Source organism: Hypomesus nipponensis, chromosome 11 (assembly GCF_054491055.1).
Source record: "Hypomesus nipponensis isolate SF chromosome 11, ASM5449105v1, whole genome shotgun sequence".
In the NCBI taxonomy this organism is placed as follows: domain Eukaryota; kingdom Metazoa; phylum Chordata; class Actinopteri; order Osmeriformes; family Osmeridae; genus Hypomesus; species Hypomesus nipponensis.
This window is the reverse complement of record NC_140371.1, coordinates 4,117,280-4,143,958: the sequence shown is the minus strand read 5'-3', so window position 1 is coordinate 4,143,958 and position 26,679 is coordinate 4,117,280. Positions and strand designations below refer to the sequence as shown.

General features: G+C 44.4%; 2 long non-coding RNA genes and 1 pseudogene across 2 annotated transcripts; 1 reads left to right on the top strand and 2 right to left on the bottom strand.

The window, feature by feature from the left end:
* The first annotated feature begins 454 nt into the window (after window positions 1-454).
* Window positions 455-16,632, top strand: LOC146267772 (uncharacterized). The gene is made up of 3 exons (XR_014768773.1): window positions 455-574; window positions 15,734-15,830; window positions 16,362-16,632. It is a non-coding gene; the product is annotated as an uncharacterized LOC146267772 (long non-coding RNA).
* Window positions 16,633-19,016: 2,384 nt separating this feature from the next.
* LOC146267771 (uncharacterized) lies at window positions 19,017-20,479 on the bottom strand (annotated as a pseudogene).
* An 812-nt stretch (window positions 20,480-21,291) lies between these two features.
* LOC146267770 (uncharacterized) lies at window positions 21,292-26,325 on the bottom strand. The gene is made up of 3 exons (XR_014768897.1): window positions 23,191-26,325; window positions 22,689-22,845; window positions 21,292-22,576 (listed from the first exon to the last, which is right to left on the bottom strand). It is a non-coding gene; the product is annotated as an uncharacterized LOC146267770 (long non-coding RNA).
* Between the last annotated feature and the right edge of the window lie 354 nt (window positions 26,326-26,679).

Below are 26,679 nucleotides of genomic sequence, written 5' to 3'. Positions count from 1 at the left end.
GATCAGGCTCGGAAATTACGACGAAATCCCTGGGCAGTTTACCGCCTAGTTAAACCCGAAATACGTGGTTATTGACGTCAGCAGCTTCATGAAGTTACAGTACCACGCGAAACCCCCATGCATCCAGGGCTGAGTCAATGTTTTCTTCAACAGTTTTAATAAAGCATTCATTGAGCAGATGCTACTATCTAAAGTGACGCACAGTACCGGGTGATTTGAACCCGATGCATCTCGGTAAAACGCTCCCTCCCTGTCCGACTAAGATAATGCATTTATAGATTCTATAGCCCAAGTAATCTCAGTTGAAGCGTGAGTAATGAACCCCTTTACAATACCCTTTGCTCAAATGCTTCGGACACCGAAATACAAATCAAACGAAAGTTTCAGTATATTTGGTGCTTTATTAGCCTTAGATGGATTTCTAATGTGCCAATATGCTGTCTGATAGAAATGCCTGGAGCAGAACCCCCACTGAGCCCCACTGCTGAGGATGAGCCTCTGTCAACAGACCCTGCTAACTGGCCCTCACATCTGACTGACAGGATTCGGACTGAGCTGGTTCGCAGAGGATCAAGTAAGGTGCCACCTGGTTATGTTTTCTGTAGGAATGAGAGTGATGGGAGAAGTTGCCACCACCAATATTTTCACAAGTCATTAGTCAGTGGTGAAAAGATGGTAAGAAGTTGGCTTATTTATTCAACAAAGAACAACAGCCTCTTTTGCTTCTGCTGCAAATTGTTTTCTAAGAGGCAAATTAATTTAATAAGTACAGGAATGTCAAATTGGAAACATGCAAGCAAATACCTCACATCACACGAAAACAGCGCAGAACACCTCAATTCCATGAAAGCATGGAAGGAACTGTCAGTGAGGTTAAAAAGTGGGGACAATTTTGACAAACTGAAGATGGCACTTCTGGAGGCTGAGAGGGTGAAATGGAGAGCAGTGCTGACATGTCTTATTGCTATCGTGCAGTCACTGGCAGTTTGAAATTTGGCTCTAAGGGGACACACAGAAACACTGTTCACACAATCGAATGGGAATTTTCTCAAAGAGGTCGAACTTATGGCCAGGTTTGATCCCATTATGGAAGATCACCTTAACCGTGTCAAAAGAGGAACAGCAAGTCACAACAGATACCAAGGCCATCATGTGCTGAATGAGCTGATTGATTTGTTGAGCGGCAAAATCATATCTGCTATAGTGGATGAAATCAACCAGGCAGTTGTTTTTTTCTGTAATTCTGGACTGCACCCCAGATATAAGCCACACAGAACAGTTGTCGGTGGTCATCAGAGTGGTGTCACTGACGGAGAAGCCTCATATCAGGGAACATTTTATGGGATTTTTGGAAGCAGAGGAGTCCACAGGCCAGCACTTGGCATCCATGATCCTGTCAAGACTAGAGGAGTTGGGAATTCCTTTTGAAGACTGCAGAGGACAGTCATATGACAACAGATCAAACATGAAAGGCAAGAATAAGGGAGTTCAAGCAAGGCTCTAACGGTGCGTTCACACTGCAGACTTTTTTACCGCTCTGCACCGCTGGCCTTCCCACAGTGCACCACGCTCGGGGGCGTGTTAAAAAAGTTAATACAGAGTTGTAGTTCTCTAATGTCATTGTTGTAGTTTGTGTAAAACGGTGTCATAGACAAGTGCGCAGACTTGGGTTCATGTATTTACAATAGTGATCATTATTGATATATAGGTGCTCCTGTCTTGATCAAAATACAGCTATTACACGGCATGATGCAAGGAATCAGATACGCTGACTAGATATTGCATGATCGTGTCAACTAGGCTATAGGCTACAGTACTGTACAGCACTTCAAACATTTTTCCAGTAACATTCGCTAGGTTATGGCCACTACACATTTACTGTATGGCTAGCGAGTGACTGCCAACCAGCATTTCAACGTTGAATGTCAATCGTGTGCCGGGTAAACTAGACTACTGTAGCTAGACTAGCAGTATGCGGTTAGCACAGATGAAAGTTAGAGCTAAGTTACGTACTGTAGCTAGCTAAAGTGACGAGACTGAAATTAACACACCAGGGACATCAACAACCTCGGCAACCCTGTGCCAGTTATATATTTTTTGTTAACGTCTCTTTAATTGTACAGAGGCGTATAAAAAAGACTGAGTGTGTAGACACACATACGGTGAGTTGCTCTTCCATCTTGAACTTGTCAAACCTAGAAATGTTTACCATGACAAACAGTTGCTACGTTACAAGAAACAAGAAACCAACCCGATTGGCCAAAGCTAGCATTTTCACGCTCCTCATTTACATTAAGTTGAGAAAATCCAACTTTTGCCGCCCCGCTCGCCTTCCCACAATACCCTACGCGAGCAGCGACGCCCCGGTCGCCTTCCCATTATGCCCTACGCGGGCGTCAACGCCTGGTTTCATTGAAAATGAATGGGAAGCCGACGCCCCGCTCTGCCCGCCCCGCTGCAGTGTCAACGCACCGTTAGAAAAGAATCCCCGAGCTCTGTTTGTGCCATGTGGGGCACATAGATTGAATTTAGTGTGTGATACTGCTAAGGGATCAGTTGATGTAATGAGTTACTTTGGTGTTCTGCAAAAGCTATACACATTATTTTCAACCTCCACCCAAAGATGGGCCACACTGAGGAAGCATGTGAGCATCACCTTAAAGATGTAGGCAGAAACAAGGTGGGAGAGCAAGGTCAAGAGCGTCGAGCCCATGAGGTACATTTACATTTATGCATTTAGCAGACGCTTTTATCCAAAGCGACTTCCAAGAGAGAGCTTTACAAAAGAGCATAGGTCACTGATCACAACAACGAGGTAGTCCCAAACATTGCAAGCAGCCAAAACATGAAGCATACATTGTGAAAAAACTAAAGTGCCAAAAGGGAAGACCCATAAGAGCATGCAGTTATACAAGTTACAAATTAAAACAACATGAACCACAAAAAGTGCAGGACTGTACCTGTAGAAAAACAATCAACAGTAAAATATTTCACAACGAGTACAAGACTTAACTTAGTTATATCTAACCTACAAGAGCAATAAGTCACTCAATAAGAGTCATTGTGATCCTGGAGGAAACTAACATCAAGTCCAGCCAAGCATTCCTAAGTGCCATTGTACTCCCGGAACAAGTGCGTCTTGAGCCTTTTCTTGAAGATGGGGAGACAGTCAGTGTCCCTGATGGAGGTGGGGAGCTGGTTCCACCATTGGGAGGCCAGGCAGGAGAAGAGCTTGTGTTGGGACCGGGCAGTCTTGAGCGGTGGGACCACCAGGCGGTTGTCTGAAGAAGACCGTAGGTGACGGGTGGGGGTGTAAGGTTGCAAGAGAGACTTGATGTAGTCGGGTGCAGTCCCGTTCACTGCTCGGAAGGTCAGTACCAGGGTCTTGAATCTGATATGGGCGTTGATGGGTAGCCAGTGGAGAGAGATGAGGAGCAGGGTAACATGGGAGCGTCTGGGTAGATTGTAGACCAGGCGGGCCGCTGCGTTCTGAATCCTCTGAAGAGGGTGAGTTGCACATGCTGGGAGACCAGGGAGCAGCAAGTTGCAGTAGTCCAACTTGGAGAGGACCAGTGCTTGGACTAGCAGCTGGGTGGAGTGCTCAGACAGGTATCTCCTGATCTTCCGGATGTTGTAGAGCAGGGGTCGGGAACCTTTTTGACTGAGAGAGCCATGAAAGCAAAAAATGTGGAAATATATTTCAGTGAGAGCCATATGTTTGCCATCACGATGGTACGATCATGAACAGTTCTTGCCGACAGAGTCATGTCTTGTATCCGTTTGATTATCTTGTCTTTGTTCGGAAGATCATCAAAAAGTTCATTGGCTACATCCAGCATGAACGTTTTGGCATACTCGCCATCTGTGAATGGTTCCGTTCCTCACTATTGCTAAAGAACCAGCAAAGCTAGACGAATTATAGTCACCTTGCCGGGTCCATACGCGGAGTTGCTGCTGGCTAGCTTGCACCCTCCTCAGAAGCTCTTGCCACGCTTTCTTTCTGCTGTCTCCTGCAGGGTATTTTGATGCAAAGGTAGCGTGGCGCGTGTCGAAGTGCCGCTTTACATTCGACCATTTCAACAATATAATTTTGTCATTGCAAATTAGACACACCGCAGAACCCGCTCTCTCCACAAAGGCGAATTCTTCGGTCCATTCGTCCTGAAATGTACGATACTCGTCGTCTTTTTTTCTTTTCACCATCTTCTTCGTCGTAGGGTTAGCTTTGAGCTAATGACCGAGCAGACGCAGTCTCAGACTGATTCAAAAGGGGGCGTTTACCTGTTTTACCCAGCAACGGCAAACAGGCCAGTATCATTCAATTAAAATAATGGACAATTGCTCCTGCAGCCCTGAACAGGACATGCACAGTGAAAAATCGATGGATGGATTAAAACAAGTGAGAATATTTTGTTTTATCTGCGAGCCATATGCAATCATCAAAAGAGCCACATCTGGATCGCGAGCCATAGGTTCCCGACCCCTGTTGTAGAGGGTGATTCTACAAGACCGGGAGACTGCGGCAATGTGGGCCATGAGGGAGAGCTCGTCATCCATGGTAACCCCAAGGTTCCTGGCAGAGGATGAAGGGGTCACCGTCGCAGATCCTAGGGTGATTGACAGATCGTGGGAGATGGAGGATTTAGCCGGGATGATGAGAAGTTCTGTTTTGGCGAGGTTCAGCTGGAGGTGGTACCAGGGAGCTGCTGTGAGAGAGGCTTTAATTGAGGTGAGAGACCACACCAAAGACCCTGCTACAAAGGTTGAGGCCCAGTCTTTGTCTGAGGAAGTGGGGTCGTACAGCTTCAGCATCTGCACGGAAGTTTGGTATGACATGCTATCTGCAATACAGCATGCCAGCAAACTCATGCAGTCTCCTGATATGCATGTGGACCTAGCTGTGAGTCTTTTGAAAAAGACTGAGCGAGGTCTCCAGAGCTACAGGGCAAGTGGCTTTGTGACTGCACGGATGGCGGCCAAAGACATGTGTGAAGACATGAATGTGGAGGCTGTTTTGAAGCAAAAAAGGCTGAGGTCCACAAAGCGCCAGTACCTCATATGAATCACATGATGAGCCTTTCAGTGATGCACTAAGGAAGTTGGAGGTTGGATTCTTCAACGTTGTTGTTGATGTAGCCACGTCAGCCATCAAGGAGAGATTTTCTGCATTGGAAAATGTGGGAATGAAATTTGGGGTTTTGACAAATTTCCCAAGTCTTGCACATGAGGAGCTGACAGAGCAATGCGAAGCACTAGGCACAACACTGCACTTTAAGGGGCACTCTGATTTGGACAGTAGAGAGCTTATGCAGGACATTAACCCTTTGATACACAACATGGGTCTAAAGTGACCCGGGAGAGTTTAGATTTTCAATATCTTTGCAAAAAAATTATTTAATCGTTCAGTATTCCAGGTATTCCTCAATGAACTTGTTTTTGGTCATCACAAGTCTTTATTTTAAATTTTTCTTTCTTACGTTTGGAATAAAAATCCTTTTTGTAACACTACCCCTCTAACGCACAACATGGGTCTAAAATGACCCGCATTCATTTCCTATGATATTTGATGTATGGCTGAGTGTTTCTTTGCCATATCTTTTGAAATCAACTGATTTCATAATTTAATATTCCAAGTATTCATTAAATATCTTGTTTTGATTGCCACAAATACTTAATTTTCTTTTTGCTTTTCTTACTTTATAAACAACCATTGTTTTTGTGTTACTACCTTCAGTTTCCAGACATGGGTCAAAAATGACCCATGTGTATTCCTATGGAGTTTTATAGGATTTTTGATATTAGTTATTTTTTGCAACTTGGAACATATTTACTGTGGATAACTATTCACCTGTCACACATTTCACAACTCAACACAACTGCTTTTAGGGCTGGGAGATGTTCACAAGTGACATCATTGATGAGGTCCTGAAATGCAACAACTTTGAGATGAAGAGCTGCAGCAGCAAAAGGGAAAGAGTGTAGAAGCATCAAACAGGCATCATGGCCTCTATCAGTTTGACCCTCTTTGCAGGGGAGGACAAGAGCCTAGATGTGGCCATTTTCAGCAGTATTCAGGTATTTGTGTGACTGTTTCCTGGCTAATTGCAGAAGACGGTTCATTCCCAGTAACTTTGTCACCAGAGATGAGCAGTGTTCGCAATACATGCCCAGCAAGCCTGCAACATGTGGAATTATTCTGGATGTGCGATCATGTGAGGGTCCCATATGTGGTAGACTGAGTGCTCTACCCTTCCAGTGTCCCTCTGACTGGAAAGCTTATTGAGAAAAACCTGAACATTGCGGGGACTCTTCACCAGAACAAGCCAAACATACGAGTCACAAAGACATCCAAATGAAGGGACATGCCAAGTTCCAAATTTTTTCATGGTCACGTTGCCATTCAATTTGGATTTAACGGCAATATGACTATGGTGAGCTATGTGCTGAAGAAGGGAAAGGCTGTTGTCCTTGTGAGCACCATGATGATGGGAACGCAGTGGATGACAATGTTGTGATCCAGTAGTTTGCACTACTACTACTCATGCAAGTGGAGAACACAGAGGTGTCTGGCACAATGTGCTGGATGTTGCCACCCTCAATGCCTACACTAACTTCTACACCAACACACTCATTACATGGGTGGTGTGACCCAAGGGGCAGTTCATCAAGGAGCTGGGCAAGGACCTTGTCATGCCAAATAAAAGGTGCATGAAGGCCAAGTCACAGCTCCAAAAGTATATTAAAGAGGTGATGGAAAGATGTGGGGTAAAAACAAAATGCATCTACCACCCAGCCACAAGAAGAGCTCTTATCATCAAACTTTATGAAGCCGAAGATATCCTCAAATCTTTTTAGCCCCATTGTGGCTTTAAACATTGGATTTTGCAATTGGATCCAAAAACTTTCCCGCAAGGCCACATTTAGGCTCTTGTCTTCCCATGCAAGGAGGGTCAAACTGTTAGAGGCCATGAATTCCTGTTTGTCGATGCTTCTCCACTGATGCAGCCATGTTGAGATGTAAAATGTGTGGCAGGTGAACAGTTATACACAGTAAATATGTTCCAAATTGCAAATATCCTAAGTTTCTATCAGATTCCATAGTGAATCCATATGGGTCATTTAAGACCCATGTCTGTAAATTTGATGTAATACCAAAAAAAGTTTTTGCTCAGAAAGTAATAAATACAAACATTTAAATGATGATTTGTGGTACTCAAAAACAAGGTACTTAATGAATAATTAGAATATTAAATAATTAAATGAATTGATTTAAAAATATATAGCAAAGACACACTCAGCCATACACAAATGTCATAAGAAATGAATGCGGGTCATTTTAGACCCATGTTGTGCATTAGAGGGGGTAAGCATAGCTTGTGTATCAAAGGGTTAATAACTTTCCTGACCTGCCATCAAAGACCATGAGCGTCCTTGAGCTTATCACTTTTATGCACGACAAGGATCTATCGGAGATCTACCCCAATTATTGGACTGCTCTCAGGATTGCACTTACTCTGTCACAGTGCTCAAGCAGAGAGGAGCTTGTCAAAACTAAAGTTGATCAAGTCATACCTGAGGTCAACCATGTCCCTGGAACGGCTCACTAGCCTTGCCGTCATCAGCTTCAAACACTCATTAGGGGAGCAGATTTCATACGATGACATAATTGAAGATTTTGCATCAAGAAAGGCCAGAAAAGTCAGGTTTTAGTTTGTATTTTTGTTCTTAGTGCAATAATTAGATTATCTTAATTGTGTTTTGACATTTGTATTTGTGTGATAAAGGATTTGTGCCATTTGTATATTATTATTAATATTTTATATGATTGTTTCTCTCTGCTGTTGTTACATTTTTTATATATCTGATTGGCATATTTATATATATATATATATCGCGTATATTTATTTAAGTTCTGATAACTTATACTGTCATATTTTGTGGAGAATTATGTTCATTGTCTTTGTTGACATGTTAGAGTTGGAGCACCTTAAAAAGTGTGTTTCCTGTTGTAGTTGCAATAGTTCAATAACTGGATTCCCTTAAGTGTGTTTTAAAAACCTTCTAATGAAGGATTTGCTCAATTGAGAAATGTTCTCTTTCTCTTATGTTGTTCAAATAAAATATAACCTTTTTCAGAATTGTGTGGGGGTTTTTTTCGGGGGGGGGGGGGGCCTTGCCCTGGGTGTAATTCAATGCAGAACCGCCACTGACTCCGAGACACATGGAGCCTGCCAGCCGTTCCCGGCTGACCCTCACATTATGTTTGGGACTGCCAGGCCTGACCGGTGTCCTCCACCACCATCGAAGCCAACTGATCAGTTGACAGCTCCGCCCCTCTCCTCACCCAAGTGTCCAAGACATGCGGCCCCAAGTCCGATGACACGACTACAAAATCGATCATCGAACTGAGACCTCGGGTGTCCTGGTGCCAGGTGCACATATGGACACCCTTATGCTTGAACATGGCACCGACGAAGGCAGCCATGGTAGCTAGGTGCGCTCTGTTTTATCTTGTTTTGTCTGTTAATTCAGTGTTCTGTCAAGATTTGCGGGGTTCTCTAACAACAGAAGTACTTCCAAACATCAGGACTACAACTCCTGTGATTTATTTCCCACTTTTCTGCTTCCAGCGGCAGAATTAGTGAGAATTATAGTCAAAGCCGCCCTCGGCTTTGTCCTAGCAGCGTAGCGCCGTAGAAAAGGCAAACGAGCCGGTGCATGGTGCGACTCCGTCGACGTGGGGCACGCACAGCGTTACCGGGGATATTTCTCTCCAACGTGCGTTCACTGAGCAACAAACTGGATGAACTTCAGCTACTGATGTGGAAAAACAGAGAATTTCATTCATCTTCCGTTTTGTACTTTACGGAGACATGGCTGAGTGAACTGATCCCAGACTCTGCGCTACAGCTAGCGGGGTTTCAAACTGCTGAGAGCGGATCGTGACCCTGTGCTCCCTGGCAAAACAAAAGGTGGTGGTATTTGTTTTCACATTAACAGTGGCTGGTGTGAAGATGTGACAGTGATGCTGCAGCACTGTTCTCCTGATCTGGAATCATTTTTTATTAACTGTAAACCTTTTTACTCGCCATGTGAGTTTGCTTCTTTCATACTGGTCGGCGTCTACATGCCCCCTCAGGCTAGTGCCAACGAGGCTCAACGTGTGCTCGCAAACCAGATATTGTGCGTGGAGCATGAAAATACGGATTCCTTGGTTATTGTGCTAGGCGACTTTAACAAAGGCAATCTCACTCAAGAACTCCCCAAATACAGACAACTCATCAAATGCCCTACCCTACATCAGCTTCTGTGAGGACTGCTGTATACCAACACGCACCAGGGTGAGCTTCAACAAGGACAAGCCCTGGTTTACAACTAAACTCAGAAGGCTGAGGCTGGACAAAGAGGCCGCCTTTAGGAGTGGGGACAGGGACAGTTTCAAGGAGTCGAAGAACAGGTTTAGCAAGGCGGTGAGAGAGGCTAAACGACTGTACTCAGATAGGCTGAAGCGCCAATTCTCTGCTAACGACTCTGCTTCTGTCTAGAGAGGCCTCAGGCAGATCACCAACTTCAAACCCAGAGCCCCCCACTCCACTAACGACTCTCGTCTGGCCAACGACCTGAACGAGTTCTACTGTCGTTTTGAAAGACAATTGGACAGTCCTGAACAACCCCTTTCCACCCGTAAGGCCTCCCCCCTCCCCCCCTCTACAGTGACGACCCTCTCCATTCAGGAGAGAGAAGTGAACAAACTGTTCAAGAGACAGAACCCCCGCCAAGCAGCAGGGCCAGACTCTGTCTCTCCAGCCAGCCTCAAGAACTGCGCTGACCAGCTGTCTCCGGTGTTTACCTACATCTTCAACACCTCCCTGGAGACATGCCATGTGCCAGCCTGTCTCAAGTCCTCCACCATCATCCCTGTGCCCAAAAAGCCCAGGCCAACTGGACATAATGACTACAGACCCGTCGCCCTGACCTCTGTGGTAATAAGTCTTTTGAGCGCCTGGTGCTGGCACACCTTAAATCCATCACAGACCCTCTACTGGACCCCCTGCAGTTTGCCTACAGAGCCAACAGGTTTGTGGACGATGCAGTTAATATGGCCCTCCACTTCACCCTACAGCACCTGGAATCCCCAGTATCCTACGCCAGGATCCTGTTTTTGGACTTCAGCTCTGCCTTTAATACAATCATCCCCGCTCTGCTTCAGGACAAGCTCTCCCAGATGAACGTGCCTGATTCCACCTGCAGGTGGATCACAGACTTCCTGTCTGACAGGAAGCAGCACGTTAAGCTGGGAACACAAGTCTCTGATTCCCAGTCCATCAACACTGGATCTCTCCAGGGCTGCGTCCTTTCTCCTCTACTCTTCTCCCTGTACACCAACAGCTGCACCTCCAGTCTTCCGTCCGTGAAACTCCTGAAGTTTGCGGACGACACCACCGTCATTGCGCTCATCTCTGGTGGAGACGAGTCTGATTATAGGTGTGAAGCGACCAACCTGGTGACCTGGTGCAGCCAGAACAACCTAGAGCTCAATGCTCTAAAGACAGTGGAGATGGTTGTGGACTTCAGGAAGCATACAGCCCCACTCACCCCTATCACCCTGTGTGACTCCCGAGTCAACACTGGAGTCCTTCCGCTTCCTGGGCATATCCTATCCCAGGATCTCAAGTGGGAACTGAACATCAGCTCCCTCACCAAGAAAGCACAACAGAGGTACTTCCTACGGCAGCTGAATAAATTCAACCTGCCAAAGACAATGATGGTGCACTTCTACACAGCCATCATTGAGTCTATTCTCACTTCCTCCATCACCATCTGGTACGATGCTGCCACTGCCAAGGACAAGAGCAGGCCGCACTGCTGAGAAGGTGATTGGCTGCCATCTGGCAGCCCTTGAGGACCTGCACACCTCGAGGTCCCTGAAGCAAGCGAGGACAATTTTGGCTGACTGCTCCCACCCTGGACACTCCCTGTTTCAGTCAATCCCTTCCGGCAGAAGGCTGCGATCCATCAGGACCAAAACCACATGCCACAAAAACCAGTTTCTTCCCATACACTGTTGGCCTCTTCAACAAGGCCAAGGGTTCACACTGTCTTTAATGACTTAATGTCTTAAACACATTGCATTTAGCACTGCATTACACAATCGTTTCTTTTGTACAATTTGTAGTTTTTGTAATATGTGTATTTATATTGTAAATTACGGTAACTTTATTTTATTTAATATTTTATTGTATATTTCATATAAATTCTAATCCACTTAGTATTGCTAGTTTACCTGCACTTAATATAGTTAGACCTCATTTAAATTTAAGATTCCTAAATGTATTTAATGTATGCACCTTTCTGCAAAAGCAAATTCCTTTGCTTCCTCTGTGCAAACTATCATGGCAATTAAAACCCATTTTGATACTTTACCATGGCAAATGGTAATTTAATGTTTGTTGTTGTCACTTATCATAAGGCTAAATGTCTGAAGTCGCCTTAGTGATACCAATAATAGTCGCCATATTGATGCTTGTTGTGGCAAATGTACATTGCTTTGTGTAATGTGCTTTAGGCGATTTATAGCGGAAACCCCACCCTTGCAGCACACACTGGGACCGACTGGGATTTTTGGAGTGTTCCCAAAGTTCTCCTCGGGTCATTCTGACCCATCAGTCATTGTGACCCACCGTCGTTTGCGACAGCTTTACCGCATACAAAAACAAAGTGAAGCATTTTCTTTTAACCGTTGGGCTGTCTCAGACCTCCCACATTGCTGAACCTTTTGGTCATGTGACCCAAAGGCAGCACAAGGGTTAAGGCAGTGTGGGCGGGCAAGATCGAATTTTTTTTTGTAGAAGACAACAACCAGATAATGGTATGTATATAAACCTAAGTGGACATAAATTATGCTAGCAAAAATGTGCACCGCTTAGCGTCAACATGAGCTTTTTTGCAACTTCAAAACAAAAGGTATTTTCAGCTCATGGTTGCTAGCTATTGTTAGTCAGTAGGCCTAAATGCTAGGCACAGCCACATGACGTCAACCCGGCCTCTGATTTGTGTTCTTTCCTCATACAATTCTAACGTTATTGACATGGTAGTTTAGTTAGTTTACTTGCTTTTAACTTGTATGGTACACACACAATTCAAGGGCATTTACATTAAAGGGGCAATTGACTGGGTTTTTGGGGTATTTCAAACTGTTCCTTAAGGTCTCCGAATAGGCTATGTAACATTGGTTGGGTTAAAAATGGCCCGGGTGCTGTTCTATGCCCTCTGACAGATCCTCTAAAAGGTTCCCGGGAAAAAAACACTAGCTTTTCTCCTTTTATGGTATGCTCATTAATATTTAGATAAGCTGCGCTCGCTGATTGGTTGGTTATCAATGAGTGAAGCTGGGAGCAAAAACGCAACACGGCCAACAGCAGCATTCGCTGAAACACCGAAGTTGGAGACTTGAAATAAAAACGTGCAAATAAATCTATTGTTTCTAGTGTTGAAAACACTGTTTTCAACAGATTGACTATATATCATTTGAAATTATAACATTACTTGTTTCCACTTCTGTTGTTGAAGCAAACTGGATTGACTTAGGTGGGTAGAACGTTAGGCTACAGCTTAGCAACCAAACCATGTCGTGATTCTACTCGGCTTCAGTTAGCTAGCTAGGCTAGCTCTAGATATTTTGTTGTAAAATAACATGACAAAGATCTGGACAAACATGCATCGTGAATTGTAGATTTTCATTACACAGGTTATTTATTTGAATGAAACACAGTCAGGAACATGAATCAACGTTAGCCCCATTGCCAATAAACGAGGCTAAATTATCACACATTCTACCTATGCTATTGCGTTAACTAGCAAGCTAAACTTGTTTACATGCCTACAGTCTAGGTGTTACTAGTAACAGTTACTAGCAATGCTAACGTATCCTGTATCTAGAACCTACCTTTCTCCAGTTCTGTCAAATAGATTATCTAGACAGGCGTTTGCAATAAGCCAGACTGCTGTTCGTTTTCTGGCTATTTTTCGGAAGCTTCCCTTCTAATGCCGACAGCTAGTCTAGCTGGAGTAATTTAATGTGTGTAGAAACGTATTTAGCATTCTACCTGGTATGCTATATACAGGAAACGTTAGCATTGCTAATAACTGTTAGCACAATATCATACTGTCCTTATAGCTTGCGGGTTGCAATGAGCATACGGTCGGAACAACACCTCTTTCCAGGTTCAGCTTCCTAGCAAATCCTGCTTGAAATTGTCCAAGGTTGTCAAAACTGTCTTGGGTGAAATGTTCATAGCAAATGAATGATTGAGTGTCAAACTTTGCCGGGATCTTCTCATAGACAACAGTAGCCAAACGTTGTCATACTCATAATTCTAGTCAGAATATGAGTCTGAGAACTCTCTGTTGGGCTTTGACTACGGGGCGTGTTTCAAACGAGCCTGGAAAACAAATGCCTCTTCGCTCAATTGGATAGACTTACAACCAATCAAAGCAACGTAATATGTTGTTTGTTGAAAACAAATTCAACTTAAGCGCTCTTTTGTTACGTGGGTGATTACGTTACTGTTGATCATCTGTCCATCATTGTATAAAGCCCGCCCTGGCAATTTCATTGGTATGCCCAGATTCTGGTTCTGTAGTTGTTTCCCAATACGAGACCCTCCAGACCCAACTTCCCGACCAAATCTTTTTTGGGCGGGGAGAAGTTGGGCTGGCAGCCAGGCTAAGACAACAGCAGCCATGCCTGTTGAATGTTTGGCTCCTTGGGAAGACTGTGAGTGTTAGCCTTCCCTGTACAGCCTGGAACACAGCATTTACGACCGTGGTCCATTTTCAATATCCTTGTTATAATGTGTGGACTTGACACAAAAATGTTATGTCATTGATGGATTGGGATTTACAGTGAGTGGTAAACCTCTCCGTTTGTGCTGACACTGCAGCATCCACCACCACATTAAAGAAGGTTAGCTCCAGATTTTGCAAGGCATCCCTCAATGGCTCATCAGGAGACTCATATGAGAAGGGCCTCTTTGTGGACTTCTGCCTCTTTAGCACAAGGACAGCATCCACATTCATCTCTTCACACATGGCCTTGGCTGATGTCTGTGCAGCCACAAAGCCTGTGGCTCTGTAGGACTCAAGAGCTTTGTCTGTCTTTTTCAGTAGACTTACTGCTACATCCACTCACTTGCATGGTTTGGGAGAGTTTGCTCACGTGCTGAATTTGATTCAACACATCATACCAGACCACTGTGCACAGTGAAAAGCGGAATGATCCCACTTCTTCTGCCAGAGACTGGGCTTCAATCCTGACAATTGGGTCTTTGGTCTGGTTTCTCACCTCAAGCAGTGCATCTCTCACAACTGCGGCTTCATATCGAATAGCTTCCACAGCTTTCACTCTTCTCTCCCATCTGGTATCTGACCACATTTTCAGCGAAATGTTCACTTTTTTTTTGAGGATGGCCCATCTTTGTGTCACGTTAGTAGCATATCCTTCCTTGCAGCAGAAGAAAAGATAACTGCTGCAGGTAGGTTGGGCAAAAAGTGTTCGCATTAAAATCTTTAGATGAATTCCATATACATTTGTGTTACAAATGCCAATTAAATGCCTATTTTGTGTTGGCAATCATATAAATCACATTTCAATGAGATGTAGAATTGTATTTTATTAGATTTTCTCATTTAGTTTGACTTTCAAGCACGTTGGGGGTTGGCTACTGGAGTTTGTAATGTTCACATGTATTTTTTATTGGAGGCAAGTCCTGCTCAGAGCATCTGTCCGACTTCAACATTGTAGCTGAGCTTCCCTTGCAGTCTTAAAGAAATCGCCACTGCTCAGCTTCCCCTAAGGAGGTCGGCCACACAACAGGGTACATATTGTGCATAGTAACATGCACAGGCTCTAAATTACATTTTCTACAATTTATTTCATACAAAAATAGTGGTGCAGCAGAAAGCCATCAATTTAAGGCATATTAAATGGTTCCAGGTGGATCCTAAGGTAGGAAAGTTCAGTGATATGGGAGTGGTCCTTTGTAATGTCTGGAGCGCTGAGAGAAGGGTCATGTCCACTGGCAGAGAGTGCTCTCTCAAAAACAGACATCCAAAGCTCACAGATGGTATGCCCAGTCATCATGCCAGTGATTAAAGGATCATGCCTCCTGATTAGCACACCTATATGGAATATTAAAAATAAAAACAAAACATTAAAAGGATGTACTTAAACTTCAAATAGGCCTAACTGGATGATGATGTCCATATAACAAGTTCTTATTTTTTTAATAGTTTTATTCAAACTATACTGCTGTAGCTATAATAAACATCCACAAAATTAAACTCCTGGAAAATAAAATACATTTAAGACATGTTGTCTCAGTCTACTACGATATCCTGCTTCGTAATATTTAAATCTCACTCAAACATACTTCAGATATTTAAGCAACCACAGATTGACCTTAATATCGAACAAGACCGTTTCTATTTTGTTAAACCCAGTCAGCTGCTTGCTTCTTTAGCGGGTGTTGTCTGCCATTTGTTACAGGAGCGAACGCTGCTGCTGCTATAGTGCTAACACTGCTGCTGCTAGCTGTGTGCTTTGCTTGCATGTGATAGTTCTATTACGTGGAGCTCCGCCCCATAGGGGAGCTCTGATTCTATTGGTTTACCCACTGCCTAGTGCAGCTAATGACTGAAGATCAAAATGTATACACACCTGTCACTCACACAGGTGCCCTATATAAGGGGGTGACAACCGTCACTCATCCTGCCCAAAAATTCAGCACAGTAAAGCAACTGGATCGAGGGATATGTCCATGATGTTGAAGGTAAGTTAATCACTGTCTTACGTTAGCTAGCTAACATTAGCTATATGTTGAAGGTAAGTTAATCACTGTCTTACGTTAGCTAGCTAACATTAGCTATTAAATAAATGGAAGAACATTTTTAATGTGTTTACAGTAACTAGTTAATATACGTTAAGGTTAAATTGTTTTTTGCAACTCACCGTCAGCATCATGGTTATTTACTTTGCTTGCTTGAAATTGGCGGCTAAGTTATACAGTCAGAATTGGTAGCACAGTCAAAAATGTGTACAATGACAGGTGATTCATAGCATCTTTTCTTCTCTAACCGGGATGATCTTGTGAATAACAATGCTTTTGAAGTCAGAAAGAGAGAGCGACAGGGCAAGTGTGAGAGCGAGGGCATTTCCCTCTATGAGAAAGAATGAGCCCCCGTACAAGTTAGATGTGCCCTCACCGTATGGTGATGTACCTCTGGGCTCCATCCTGAGTTATCAGACTCGCCCTGCAGTTATCCAGTCTGATGACTACCCCCCCTTCCCTTTGCCCCCACAGCCAAGAGACTATGCCACTGTTCTTGGTGAAGAGGAGATGGACTACTACAGTGGTATATCTATGACTCAAACTGACTCTGAACTCCTGGAGAATGACACAAGAGGCCAAAGCATGAACAAGGTCTGGCATTGCGTGCGGTCTCAGCGCATTACCTCGTCTAATTTTAAAAGGGTGTGCTCAAGACGAGCTGACTTTGGCAGTCTTGCAGCAGAGCTCACGAGGGATTAAAAAAACTGTGCAGACCAAAGGTATGCGGAGGGGAATTGAAATGGAACCAGTGGCTGCAGCAAAGTACACTGCATTAACAGGAACCGTTGTTCTACCATGTGGTTTGGTGGTAAACCCAAACACTCCCCACTTAGGGGCATCCCCAGAAGGAAGAGTGATTGACCAATCCGAAGATTCTCCCTACGGCCTCGTAGAAATTAAGTTCCCAGACAAAAGCACATGTGCAGATTGTCCATATCTTATCCGACAGGCAGATGCTGATTTAGCATTAAAAGTTGACCATGATACTCGGACAGATGGGTGTTAGTGGAGCAAAGAGGTGTGACTTCTTTGTGATGTCTCACAATGACTTCCACTTGGAGCGACTACACTTTGATGTCAAAAAGTGGGAAGAAGTTAAATCTAAACTAGACTACTTCTATTTCCAGCATTTCTTGCCAGCACTATGTAGATAGGTTTATAGTCTGTTTAATAAAGTACCAAGTACATTTGTCATCCAAATAACTACCACACAATGTATTTTCCACACTTTATTGTATACACATTTAATGAAAATGACCTGAGTTTTAATTCTAAATATCTTTGCAATAAATGTATTTCATCATTCATAAGTCCAGGTATTCCTCAGTATACTTTTTTGTTATTGTTACTTCAGGTTCAGAACAATGGCGACATTAATTCTAAGGCGGGCAATGTATTTTCCACACTGTTTTATACACATTTAAGGAAAAGGATCTAACTGAGTTTTAAATCTAAATTTCTTTGCAATGTATTTCATAAGTCCAAGTACAGTGCCTTGCGAAAGTATTGGCCCCCCTTGAACTTTTTGACCTTTTGCCACATTTCAGGCTTTAAACAAAGATATAAAAAAATGTTTTTTTGAAAAAATCAACAATAAGTGGGACACAATCATGAAGTGGAAGGAAATTTATTGGATATTTCAAACTTTTTGAACAAATCAAAAACTGAAAAATTGGGCGTGCAAAAGTATTTGGCCCCCTTAACTTAATACTTTGTAGCGCCACCTTTTGCTGCGATTACAGCTGTAAGTCGGTTTGGGTATGTCTCTATCTGTTGTGCACATCGAGAGACTGAAATGTTTGCCCATTCCTCCTTGCAAAACAGCTCAAGCTCAGTGAAGTTGGATGGAGAGCGTTTGTGAAGAGCAGTTTACTGTTCTTTCCACAGATTCTCGATTGGATTCAGGTCTGGACTTTGACTTGGCCATTCTAACACCTGGATATGTTTATTTGTGAACCATTCCATGGTAGATTTTGCTTTATGTTTTGGATCATTGTTTTGTTGGAAGACAAATCTCCGTCCCAGTCTCAGGTCTTTCGCAGACTATCAGGTTTTCTTCCAGAATGGTCCTGTATTTGGCTCCATCCATCTTCCCATCAATTTTAACCATCTTCCCTGTCAAAGAAAAGCAAGCCCAAACCATGATGCTGCCACCACGTTTGACAATGGGGATGGTGTGTTCAGGGTGATGAGCTGTGTTGCTTTTACGCCAAACATAACTTTTTGCATGTTTGCCAAAAAGTTCGATTTTGGATTCATCTGACCAGAGCACCTTCTTCCACATGTTTGGTGTCTCCCAGGTGGCTTTTGGCAAACTTTAAATGACACTTTATGGATATCTTTAAGAAATGTCTTTCTTCTTGCCACTCTTCCATAAAGGCCAGATTTGTGCAGTATACGAATGATTGTTGTCGTATGGATAGAGTCTCCCTCCTCAGCTGTAGATCTCTGCAGTTCATCCAGAGTAATCATGGGCCTCTTGGGTGCATCTCTGATCAGTTTTCTCCTTGTATGAGCTGAAAGTTTAGAGGGACTGCCGGGTCTTCGTAGATTTGCAGTGGTCTGATACAACTTCCATTTCAATATTGTCACTTGCACAGCGCTCCTTGGGATGTTTGAAGCTTGGGAAATCTTTTTGTATCCAAATCCGGCTTTAAACTTCTCCACAACAGTATCTCGGACCTGCCTGGTGTGTTCCTTGTTCTTCATGATGCTCTCTGCGCTTTAAACGGACCTCTGAGACTATCACACAGCAGGCGCATTTATACGGAGACTTGATTACACAGAGGTGGATTCTATTTATCATCATTAGTCATTTAGGTCAACATTGGATCATTCAGAGATCCTCACTGAACTTCTGGAGTGTTTGCTGCACTAAAAGTAAAGGGGCAAATACTTTTGCACACCCAATTTTTCTGTTTTTTATTTGTTAAAAAAGTTTGAAATATCCAATAAATTTCGTTCCACTTCATGATTGTGTCCCACTTGTTGATTTTTTCAACAACAAAAAAAATGTTTTATATCTTTATGTTTGAAGCCTGAAATGTGGCAAAAGGTCAAAAAGTTCAAGGGGGGCCAATACTTTCGCAAGGCACTGTAGTCCTCAATTTCATTGTTTCTTCAGGTTCAGAACAACGGTCCTTGAAGATTTGTAAGGCTGGCACAGACAGACCACAGTTGGTTGACAGACCCCATAACTGTCATGTGTAATGTTCTATCAAAAATGTGATATTCTTTTATTCTTCTTATGGCCCGTTCGACATGAATTCTAAGGTGGGCGATTTCCTGTGTCTGCCGCAACTCCTCCTCACTGAATTGTGCATTTGCACCCAGAAAAGGTGGAATAACTAAACTAACATTGATGTCGGACAAAAGGTCTCCAATAAGGAACCCTTTATCTGCCATCACCTGATCCCCTTCCTCGATCAAAGAGAGTATGCCTGACTTCCTGGTAATTTCCTTATCCGATATTGATCCTGTATATAGGTCACTAACAAATGTAATTAAACCTGATGGACTTATACCAATTAGGGACTTTAAGGTTGTAGTTCCTTTATAATGGGAGTACATTTCTGAATTCAGTACTATTGAGTTTGGTTTTTGTACATGTATCTCTGTGCAATCTAAAATAACTCTGGTTTTTGGGAATGTACTTTTGAAGCATTGAGGCATAAGATCATTTACAGACTCTCTTGAAGGCCAAATAAGAAGTGATCCCAACATGAAGTAGAGGAAGTTTGTCCAGGTGATACATATTCTGTTGAGCACTAATGTGCTCACTGGCTTGCTTTACCTTCTGTGCTTGACTCCATCTCACCATGTGCTCAGCTGTAGGTTGTAAAGCTGTAAACACAGCTTTGAGTGTACTATAGTCTCTGAATCCTGTGTAGAACTGGATTTGTTTGTCGTCACACTTAGGCCTGTCACGATAGTCAATATTTTAACTTATCACACGGTATATGGAAATGAGTGCAATAATTTTTGGTGTCGCGATATATTGCAACTGATAATTTTTATAATAAAAACGTATTATTTTATTTTTTGTACATAAGAAAAAATGTCACCAAAACGTTAGTCAATCCTGTTGCCTCAGTCATCTTGTTCTGCTTTCTCTGTCGAAAGCGTAGGCGGAACTAGTGTCTCCACACACACTGAGTGGACACCAACAGGTGAAGAGAAGGCTCCCTGTGTTATAAGGTGTTCTGTTTTGTGACATCTACAGCTAGTTAGGCAGAACAAGTAAAAATTGACTTGGTTTCAAAGTCGCAATCTTCAGCTCCGGTGTGGGAACATTTTGTCTTTAAGCCGAATGAGCTGAGAGACAATTAACGTTAACGAGCCAGTATGTCGACTTTGTTTAAAAACAGTGGAAACGTAAAGAGGCAACTAACCTAACATCTTACCTAGCAATACATAACTATCACACCCAGTTTTTCAACCTGTGAACAACAACTGCAGCTGGAAAGGGGTCTTCCATACAGTTCTGTTACAGATGCCTTTTCCCGACAGTGCAAATATAAACGTGAAAGCGCGAAATGGCGCACTCACGGAAAGCGCAACTCGCTATATAGCCAACGAGATGCAGCCATTAAACACGGTGCAAAAACCAACATTTACAAATATGCTGCAAACTTTTGACAAACACATGGCTTCCAACTCTCAAGCATTAGCCTTGAGACACACACATTTCAACCATTTCACACGCTCTCACGCCACACCTTGTATATCTCAAGCTGAAAAGGCAACGCCAACCAAGTAGCCCTGTTAACGTTGTAAACAATAAGGGATGATGGAGTGAAGCGACAGACGCGCGAACAGCCGTTAAAGCCTGGGGGAGGGGGGGGAATTACAATTGACGTGTGTGCAATAATATTGTTTATCGCAATTCATTTTGGTGCAATATATCACACAAGAAAAAGTAGTTATCGTGACAGCCCTAGTCACACTGAAAGCGTTTGATGAGGAACTGGTTGCTACAAAGTGTCGGTATTTCTTCTTCCTGGCGAGCGATGGTCTTGCAGGCCTCTTGAAGCTGCTCCTCCAAGGACAGGGGCCGCTGAGTATAGTCATGATCGGCGTATGGCAAGCTTGTCACTACTTCGCTGGAATGGCCAGGTTAAAAAATAAATGGTAAGATGCTTTACAAGAACAAACATGACTTCCTCCTCCACAAACAAAACAACTATCATAAATATTTACTGCCACGCATGTTTTTTTCCAGTAATAATTTGAATTAAATGCTTCTGTTCTGTAGGTATGCCTTTCTCAATCACAAGTGTAGCCCTAAAGTCAATTTCCTGTTAAGACTTGGCTTTTACCTGAGTTCCTTTATACCACCTGACTAATGTCTAATTTTGAAGTGAGTGGAGTCCATAACACATTTCCAATTATTTACTGAGTATTTATTTAACCAAATTAGTCATGTATTTGAACAAATAATTCAATACCACAAATAAGATTTAGGCTATTTAACGAAATTGCGGCCTAGAATAAAACACTTCAGGCCATGTGTTCACCTCTTACAAACCGAAGACATGTATGCATACAAGTATAAAAGAAAATACAAAAGCCGGCATGGGAAACAACAAATAAAAGTATCAGTTCAACCCCTGTTGCAGGCCTGTTAACTGTGTTCCTCGCGCCCAACACGGGCTACTCACAACCACCACCGTTTGTGCCGCGGGCACAGATGATATGGGCTTTAGTCTGTCCGCTAGCAACCCTAAGTAGCTAGCCGGCAATCGCTCCTGCCAAACTGGTCGTCCCACGTAGCTGAAATGGAACTGCTCGCGTTTCCGGTAGCTAGCAGCGCTGTTCAGTGGCGTGGCTCCCCCGTAGGCAGCCTCAAAGGAACCACGAGTGCCCAGGTTACTCGGGTGCTATTTGAGCAGCAGGTTCTCTGGTACACTGACCCGGTATACTGTACTAACACGAGTAGGCATATAGCTAGATTAGCTAGTACTAGCTATAAATTCACAAAGCTGAGCAAACTAGATAGCTCCAAAACAGAACATTACTGTCACCTTTCTTTGGCTGAACGAAAACAACAAAAACCCTTAGGTATCCTAACTACTAACAATGGCTCAACATTTTAACTACTGCGGTCATATTCTTCTGTTTTTAATTTCACTCCTTTCTGACTCGTTATTCTCCACACCGTCGGTCTAGTATTAATCTCTCCTCCTTACGCGGCTCTCCCCGTCGTATGTCTTTTCGATCCCCCCCGTATCCACCAATAAGGAGTCGCTATACGTGAGTTGACCCTTTCACCCAATTAGCATGTTAGATTGGTAGGCATATCATTACCAAAACATATCCTATTACTTTGTCACCAGTTATTTAAGTACCATCTATATACTTTAGATATAATATTAATATTCTAGCACTAGCCTCAGGTTATACCCGGGCTTCACAAGCATTTCATCCAAATAATCTCAACTGAATCTTGTGTGACATTGCAATAAAATTATCATAGATAAGGCCCACATTGATGTGCAGGCAATGTCCTCTCAGGGGTCTTGTCCCACTGAGTGACTGCATATACTATCAAATATACCGTTATTTATGTATAAGGAACAAATGAAAGTGATAACCAATTAGCTCATATAGGCTTTGGGTGTTTTTACCTTGACTCATCCGATTCTTCACCCAGTGCATCGTCTCCACCTGTGGTAGTGGCAACATGACTGAAAAACAAACTGTTGCATTAATTCAATTCAGTAGTATTTAGTTAAATCGATGGTCACTGATCAATACTGACTGTTGGACGAAGGTTGTAACATTGCCAAAAATAAATACCTTGCTGTTCTAACAATCTTCCGCCTGCCAGGCTTGATCAAGGACCACGTAAAAACAGTTGCACATCCCCCTCCTTTAGTTTCCTGATGCCACATAGCATCTTTGTGAAGGACTCTTCGGGGAAGTGATCGGAACACACTCTAGTGTTGTTTGAAATCTGTAAAAACAATGATCATAACTAGCATCAAAACAAATTAGTAATTGATAGCTACAAATCTAGCCAGCCCGACTTGCATTTGACTGGTGCCTTCGTGCCATGCCTGCTAGCTAGCGTTGATAACATTTGCTAGCTGGCTTGTCTGGTGTCAATAACGTTACCTAACAATATCCAATAATAGTTTGCTTTTATCGTGTTAATGTATGGTGTTGACTAGATTTGCTTGAGTAACATTATTATACATTCCGAAAGTTGTTTATTTACACCAAACATTCACGAGCTAACTAGTACTTTAGCTCTGGGGTTGCTATTACAGTAGCTAGCCTTTGTACATTATTGTCTTACCTTTAAATGCGGCCCAATATCTCTCCTTATTTTAACAACCCATTCTCGACGAGTTGCAGAATTGACAGGGAAGCGGTGAAATGTTTGCAAGATTCCTTCTTTTTGTTAGAATTGCACTCAGGGACGCAGCAGTAGGACATCACTCTGGTTTGGAGTCTGGTTTGTTGTCCCCTCAAGCCTCGTTTTTGTTCAGCTTGGTATCAAAATGGCGACGCATGTGACTAAGGCGAATGCCGGTGCCGTTTCTTGGAAGACGATGAAGACCACCACAAATTCAGTTTTGTGTGCTTGGGACCTCGGCATGCCAGGGACGGTTTGATGGACTCTCCTGTCTGCTTGTCGTGCGCTGGTCTCTCCGTTTCTGAGAAGCGGCTGTGCCACGACTTCTTTCAGGTGGAGGAGCCCCTCGAAGATGTGGTCTCTGTTCTGCTCTCCGAGGAGGAGAGTTCAGAATTTGAGGACCACCTCGAGGCGGCCCTTGAGGTGCACACATCTGGGCGGGAACCTCCTGTGGAGGCTTTCATCCCAAGCGTGTTGCGCTCAACCCCCGCATTTCTCTGAGGTAAAAGGGCAAGTGTGGACTTCAGCCTCAGAGGATGACGAAGAGCCGGCTCCCGCCCCTCCCGTCTCCTCTGCGCTGTCTCGCAGGGTAGACTTCCTGTCTGTCATCGCAAAGGCAGCTGAAATCATGGGCGTTCCTCTGCCGGCCTCCCCTCCTGTGGAGGAAGATGAACCATGGGATGTCGGCCATCATTCAAAGCGCATCAGAGCCTCAAAGCCCTTGTGCCCCACTATGCCGAGACTGGCAGACTATTTGCAGGGTTAATGGGAAGCGCCATTGGTGGCCAACGCCCCAGTCAAGGCGCTCCTCCCGTACACGAGGGTGAGTAGGCTGGGTGAGGCAGCGAAGTCCGGTCCCCCACACTTGGAGCCGTCCCTCTTGGCGTACCTGGTACCAGGGGCGAGCACTTGGATGTGTGAGGAAGGCGACCCTGCCATCAGCCCGGGACAAACTTACTGCCTCTCTGGCAGACAAGGCGTATGTCTGGGGTGCGCAGGCAGCGGCGGCCTCTGGCAACGCCGCCCTCCTGACGGCGGCGGTCTCCAAACTCTCCATAGAGAGACCTGAAGGCATGTCGGAGATGTCGTGGGTTGCCAGGATGGCATCTGCGGCGCTCCACGTAAATCAGGGGGCAGCGATTTGCGCTGGCAGGGCAATTGGCAACAGCGTTGTTGTTCATCGCCACCTGTGTGGCTGTTGCTAACAGCCATGAGGTAGGCAGACAAGTCCGCCCTGGTCAAAGCTCCAGTGGCTAGCGAGGGCTTGTTTGGACCGGCTGTGGTGTCAGCATCCGAACGCTTCTCGTGCCTGGAGGAGGAGAGGAAGCACCTGCTAGGGCATATGCCCCTGCAGAAGAAAACAAATGCTACTCTGTTCTCTGTTTCAACAGGTGCCTCGCAAAGCAGGAGGAAACAAGCACGCCGTCCGGTGGCACGAGCGGCCGCTGCGACGCAGGCTGCTACTCCCGCGGCACCTGTTCCACCCTTGGACGTTCCCCCCTGAGACAGCGGGTTACAGCCGCCCACCTACCACCAGCTGGCGTGGTGGGAAGAAGAGGAGAGCATGACTGGCGGTGGGGAACGAGGCTTGGATCCCCATCCCGGTTAATCTGAATGAAATAAAGAGGATTGGACCTCCACTTTACATTTTCCCTGAAAGACAAGTGTTCCATTCAGTGCCTCTTACGTTTTCGGCGAGTATAGAGCTGAGCACTTGTACTGTTGTCGAGCACGTTAATGAGTTGGTTTCGGTTTGCGAGTTGTCCTCAACGAGTGATGCTAAACCATCAACCACCGCACACATTGCGGAGTCTGGCCCAGGTAGCAAGCGTGTGGCCAGACCGCAACCTGCCTCGGGGCACCATAACTCAGCGTGTGCTTTGGTTGTCACATTACAGGAGCCATTGCCGTGCGCCCAGAGCTCTTGCCGCGCTGTGAGACCTCTCGAGGCTCATAGCGAGGACACGCTCAGACCTCTCTTGGTCAGGGGGCGCAGTCCCAGCCCTTTTGAGTTGACCCCACCTTGGGCTGTGCCGCCGATGCGGTGGCTGGGGTCAGACGAGTATACAGCAGTTTCCTGTCTGTGGCTCCGCAGTTAAACACACGCCCACTATCTCAGCGCTATGCAGAGGCATGCACTGCCACGCTGGCTAGATGAGATACTGAGAGAGAGTTCTGCGATCCAGTTCATGCAGACTCCCCCTCTTTTCAGAGGAGCGAGGGAGACACGATTGTCCTGCCCGCTGAATGCACTCTCACTCCGGAAGGAGATAGCGACCTTGCTGACCAAAGGAGAACTCGGGCCTCTACTCTCCTTAGTTTCTAGTTCACCAGAGAAAATTAGGGGGATGAGGCCAATTGTAGACCTGAAGGTGGTCAGCGAGAGTGTGGCCAGACGGCCCTTTCGCATGCTGACAATAAAGCATTTGCTGACTTGTGTGCAGTGGGACAACTTTGAAATCAGTATAGATCTGAAGGATCTTTCTCGCTAGATCTGGTGACTTTCCAAACCCACCTGGCGACTTTTACTGGCGACTAGCGACAACTCTAGCGACTTTTTCCGATGTTGTTGGAGTCTCTGACGTGAAAACACAGATCGCTTTGAAGTAGCTGTTCTCAACGAACATCGGGTGCTGCCGTGACCTCCCAAAGCACTCACAGGCGGTCAGTCTCGCAATAACTTTGCACAATAGTCCCAGCTGCAGTCAGAGCAGACAGCAGGAGACCCACACACTTCGCAACCAGACGGCAAAGGAATCACGCATGCGCAATGCCACCGTTGTTCCTGCTCTGGCATACAGAGGAAAATAAATACCGATATATACACATACATACATGTGAACGTTTCTTCACTGTCGCACTAATAAATCATTTATGTAGCCTAATGTGGGTATAGCCTAAGCATTAAAGTCATTAAGTTATTTAAAGATTTGATGGCCTTTTTCAATGCCAAAACAATCAAACAACCTCAACAAGCAACAGAAGAAAATTAATTTAGTTGTTTCTTCAACAATGCTATTGCTGTCACCCACACAGCGGACAATTATGCAAATTAGGCGATTTCGTCATTTAGCGATTTTCAGGAAAGCCTATAACTATTTTCCTCACTGAGGATTTGGAAAAACTGCTCCAGATACCCCCCCCCCACATCCACCTCTGAAACAAAAGCAGCAACCAGAGTGTAAGCTGTAAGGTGAACCCTGTTATGGTTTCATCCCGCTCCACAGTCTGGCATCTACACAATCTTCAGCGTGCTAAGCTTCCAAAAAAAAAGTTTGTTGATGAAATTCAAGTCGATTGTCGATGCGTCTATGTTTTATGCAGAACTAGTTTCTTCCGAGCGTAATAGGATTTTGGTGGCACAGTTCGACACGTGATCATTCTACACCAATAAGGTAGCTGCTTTTTGTCAACATACATGGATAGGGT